Here is a 5,761-nt window from a genome sequence, read left to right on the forward strand (position 1 = left end):
TGGGCCAACCAGTTCCACCGCGTTTCTCCACCCGGACCGCGCCCGGTCCCGCTGGGCTCCGGCAGGTCGCGGGGGAAGTTTCCGTGGCTTTGAGGGGTCCCCGAGCCCCTGCAGTGTGGGGGGCGGGCAAGGGCTGAGCCTGGAGGCCTGGTGTGGCCGCTCCGCCTGGGTAAGCCGGCCTCCCGTGTATCTTCAGGGACTAGGACGGTGTGGTTATTTGCCCTCTGCGAAATGAGTATTTCTAGAGTGGGAACGCCCCAAACCGGAAGGGGTTCGTTGGGGGTTGTTAGGCTCCCCTTATAGGAGATGGAGCCCTGTCATCTGACACACACACGTGTGTGCAGGAAACGGGGCACATGCTAACCTGGCAGCTCAGGGAAGGCCTGCCTGATCATCTTGCAAACTCAAGAGACCTAAAGGGACCACAAGGGATGATCTGAAGTTAAAACGTTAGGTTAGCTGGTTTGGCTCAGTGGATAGAGCATCCGCCTACGGACTGAAGGGACTCGGTTTCAATTGAGGCAAAGGACACGTGCCCTGGTTTCGGGCTTGGTCCCCAGAGAAGGGGAGGGGGCAGGAGGCAGCCGATCAATGATTCTTTCCATCATTGATGTTTCTCCCTCTCCCTTCCTCTCTGAAATAAAAAAAAAAAAGAAATTTTTTTAAAACTTTCATTAAAAAGCAGTCTATGGTGGGTAGTCATGTGGTAGGCCAGTATCTTCCCTGACAAAAATCGCATTCTACCTTTACTGAGCCTATTGTCTTTTTGCATCTAAGATAAGGTACCTGTGGAATGTCAGGGTAACTTGAAACTTAGCTTTTTCTGGACCTCTCAGGGCACAGCCAATGGGGTGGAGTCCAACCACTAATTTCCTGACTTTATTGTTATCTGTTAATTGTTGACTATTAACTATCCTGTACTCAGATGGAGCATCCACCTTCGGACTGAAGGGTCCCAGGTTCGAAGCATGTGTCTATCATTTTACTTTTTATCCAATCACAGAGGTTTCCCCATTTTGCTTTCTCCCGCCTCTCTATCACCAATGGATGTCATGTAACTCCTTTGATTGTAAAGTATAAAACAAGGTGAAAATCCACCATTCTCTGGAGCATTATCTTAATTTGTTGAAATTCTGCTTCCAGGCAATTGTCGACAGTTTGGCTCAAATAAACTCACAAAAATTATTCACAGGTTTGAATGTTTCTTAAGTTAACACTAGCATTAAACATTTGAGGCAATTTCTAGGCCCCAGACCAGTGTCTTCAACTCATTAAGAGAGTTTGTATTCCACAGCAGAAACCAGTCCGTTACCTTTACAGTGGTTTTTAAGTTGTGGTCCCAGACTGGCAACATCACTTGGGAACTTGATAGGAATGCAAATTATTGTATTTCACCTTAGATCTACCTAATCAAACTCTAGGGGGGTGGAGCCCCAGCAATCTGCTAGTGTTTTTGGTTTTTAGTTTATTGGTTGATTTTAGAGAGAGAAATTGCTATTTGTTTTTCCACTTATTTATGCATTCATTGGTTGATTCTTGTTTGTGTCCTGACTGGGATCAAACCCACAACCTTGGTATATAGGGATCATGTTCTAACCAACTGAGCTACCCAGCCAGGGCCCAGCAATCTGTTTCGTTTTGTTTTTCAGGGTTGTTTGTGTGTTTTTTTTCTTTTAATTAATGTTAAAGAGAGAGGAAAAGAGAGAGAGAAAAATATCAATGTGAGAGAGAAACATGAACCAGTTGCCTCCCACACTGACCCCAACTGGGGTTTGAACCCACAACTTGGGTATGTGCCCTGACTTGGGATTGAACCAGCAACCTTTCAGTGCAGGGGACAATGCTCAACCAACTGAGCCACACCAGACATGGGCCAGCCATCTGTTTTAACAAGCCCTCCTGGTGACTCTGATGCACACTAAAGTGTGAAAGCCATCTTCCTATTACTCTACATGCTTCTCTACCTAAACGCTTCCTCGGGGGAGTGGGAGAGAGTAGGTTAAAATTTTAAGGGGGGCCTGCGCTCTCTCTCTAGGGAGCACACAAGAGCCTTTCCCTCCCCTCTCTTCTTCCCCCTAGCCCAGGGGTCAGCAAACTCATTCGTCAACAGAGCCAAATACCAACAGTACAACGTTTGAAATTTCTTTTGAGAGCCACATTTTTTAAACTTAAACTATATAGGTAGGTACATTGTTAGTAACTTAATTAGGGTACTCCTAAGGCTTAGGAAGAGCCACACTCAAGGAGCCAAAGAGCCTTTATCTCTCCTTAAGTCCCAAGGGTCCTTCTACTACTTGTGGAACTTTCTAAATAAACTTTCTCTTATAATTTGGGGGGAAACGTTTTTGTTGTTTTTTTTTAGTGGAAAAAGTAAGCTATACATGTCCCCAAAAGAGGAGTGAAAAACTTGAGGAAAGTCACTGTCAAATTTAAATAAACTGCACAACACTTTGGGTCCCCAGCATTTTTCTTCAGACCCCACCAGTCTGTTTATCAGGCAAATAGCGGGCTTTCTGTCCAATCTGCCCCAGAGACCTCCGGGATTTAGTCATTCCCTAAGAAGCCTGTCTTCGATCATCTTCGATCAATCGGCACTATTCCCCTTAGTGATCTCAGCCCCACCCCTCCCTCTGCCTTAACTATCACCTTAAGAGAATATTTCCCAAACCTCTGCTTTCCGGCCCACTCTCCTGAGCTATAGGCCCCAACATCCAACAGCCTGTTCAGACACTCCCTCTAGATTTCCCACTTCATCCTTTCGATTCGCCCTTCTTCCTTTCCTCGTGCTTCCTCTGCCTAGAAATCATAGCCTGCCTTTGAAGAATTGGTCATCAATTTAGACAATTCAAAGACTTCCCACCTCCTTCCTGCTTCAAAAACGTTTCCTGTTTCCTAACCTCCTCCTGCTGCTCCTTCCCTTCCCCTGGGTAGACGTGGTTACTCCCCTTTTGCACCCAACGAAACCTTTACTGATGTCTACGGTGGCACATTCAACAGCAGTCATAGCACACGGGCGTTTAACTTACCTGCTGTATTCAACCACATAAACTTCGCAAAAACAAAACAAAACAGCTCTGAAGATCGTCATCCGCTCCAGAATTCATGTGACATAGGAGCCATTATGCTCCTCATAAAGTGAGCATTCCATCGTGTCAGAGTCTACTTTCTGTGCCATTAGAGCAGTAATTTTGTCCCCCAGGGAACAGTTCACAGTGTCTGAAGATATTTTGGTTGTCACAACTGGGGTGGGGAGGTGTTACTAATATCAAATGGGTAGAGGCCAGGGATGTTACTAAGCATTCTACAATACACTGGATAACCCCCTACAACAAATACTTTTTCAACCCAAAATCCGTTTAATCTTTCTAAAAAATAAATTGGGTCAGATCATTCCCTTGATTAAACTCCTCCATAGCTTGCCACTGGAACTGGAATAAAATCCAACTTCCTGGCCATGGTCTAGTACAGGGGTGGGCAAACTTTTTGACTTGAGGGCCACAATGGGTTCTTAAACTGGACCGGAGGGCCAGAACAAAAGCATGGATGGAGTGTTTGTGTGAACTAATATAAATTCAAAGTAAACATCATTACATAAAAGGGTACGGTCTCTTTTTTTTTAGTTTTATTCATTTCAAACGGGCCAGATTCGGCCCACGGGCCGTAGTTTGCCCACGCTGGTCTAGTAGGTCCTCTGTAATCTGGCCCCTGCCTACCTCTCTGACCTCTCCCTCTTCAACTTCCCTCTCAATCACTAAATCTAGTCAAAGTGGTCTTCTATCCAAACATACCAAGTTTGTGCTCAAACACACCAGAGATTCTCTGGATCTCCGCACTTGTTATTGCTACTACTGGGAATGTTCTCCAGTGTATGTGTCATCTCAGATGTTATCCGTCTCCTCAAAGAGGTAGGTATTCCCTAAACATTGTAACATGAGTAGCCACCACTGCCATCAACACAACTACCAGTTATAGACACTCATTACTCTATTTAACTTTTAAAAATCTGATATTCTGCATGTTTACTGTTTATTTCCCCCTACTAGAATGTAAGCTCCTTGAGAACAAGGATATTTCTAGAGTCTAGTAATAAATGTTCAATAGAATTTGCTTGACTACAACAGGGTCCCCAAAACTCAAGCAAACTACTTCATCTGGTAATGAACTAAACAGAGATTTGTTTCCAATACTGGAGGAAAAACTGATGGACTGTTGAGATGAGGAGATGTTGGAATTCAATGTAATGTTACCCTATGGGATTTTTCAATGTTTTTTTTTTATATATTTTTATTGATTTCAGAGAAAAAGGGAAAGGAGGAGAGAGAGAGAGAGAGAGATATTAAAACATCAATGATGAGAGAGAATCATTGATCAGCTACCTCCTACTAGGGATTGAGACCTCAACCCAGGTATGTGCCCTGTCTGCGAATTGAACATCGACCTCCTGGTTCATATGTTGACACTCAACCTCTGAGCCACATGGGCCGGGCCCAATGTAGTTTTGAAGATACTGTGGGTTTGTGTTTTGTTTTTTTCACTTAATCTGCTGACTTTAGATATATAACTATTATTCTGTCCTTGCTTATGTCAGTCTTCTATTAAACTGTAAACACTTTTATGTACTATTTTACTGACTTATGTCTGTCTTATGCCAGTACCACGTTGTCTTACCATTCTTTGAAGTAAGTTTTGAAACAGGGGTGTGTACATCCTCCAACTTTGCAAGCTTGATGAATCCATGGGTACTACACATTATCCCCATTTTACAAATGAGGAAATTAAAGAAACTTAAAGAAGTTTGGCTTTCCCACAGGCACAAAATATTTGGTGGTTGCCCCAGGATTCATACTCAGCTCTATATAAAGCTGACCTGTTGGCTATGCTCCTATAATCTCGTCCCAATCTACCTTCCAGACTTAATTTATGCTAATCCCCCAATGTACCCTAAAATAAATACCTCCGATGCTTTTCTGCAGAGCGCCTTGCTCTCCATCTGTTTCTAATTCACAAAATCTTCACCTTAGCAAAGCAGTCCCTCTTTTCACTCTATTTCCTTAGCTCTACAAGGTTTTTATTCCACATTACATCTTGTAATAAAGATATCTGTGTATATGTATTATTTCCCTTCCTAGGCTAAGAATAAGGACAGTGTCTCATTCAACTTTGTATATCCCCAAAGTTCTAATACCTTTTACATGATAGGTACTGAGTACTTTGAATGAATAAATGAATTCTGACATTACCCTATCAACGCAGGCAATAAGAATGCATAGGTGTGTGTTAGGGTTGGGGTTATGGTGTTGAGGTCCTGGCAAGGTTATAGGAATGAATACCTAGGGAATATCTTAATCTTGAGAGTGTGATAAAAGAAGGAAGACAGGCCTGGCTGGTGTGGCTAGGTGGTTGATCATCAACCTATGAACCAGGAGTTCACGGTTTGAATCCTGGTCAGGGCACATTCCCTGGTTACAGGCTCAGTCCCCAGTGTGGGGCATGCAGGAGGCAACCTATCAATGATTCTCTCTCATCATTGATGTCTCTCTCTCTCTCCCTCTCCCTTCCTTTTTGAAATCAATAAAAATATATTTTTAAAAAAGAAGGAGGAGGAAGACATGAGACAGGGTGTGGCAGACCGGCAGGCCTGAACAGGGAGCTGATGCTAATCACTCTTTTGACAAGAGAGAAACCTCCAGTTGTGAGGTGGTGTGTGTGTAGACAAGTAATACTTGCCAGTGAATAGGAAATAAGAGTAAAAACCAGTGAC

Source organism: Myotis davidii, unplaced genomic scaffold (genome assembly GCF_000327345.1).
Source record: "Myotis davidii unplaced genomic scaffold, ASM32734v1 scaffold134, whole genome shotgun sequence".
Classification (NCBI taxonomy): Eukaryota; Metazoa; Chordata; class Mammalia; order Chiroptera; family Vespertilionidae; genus Myotis; species Myotis davidii.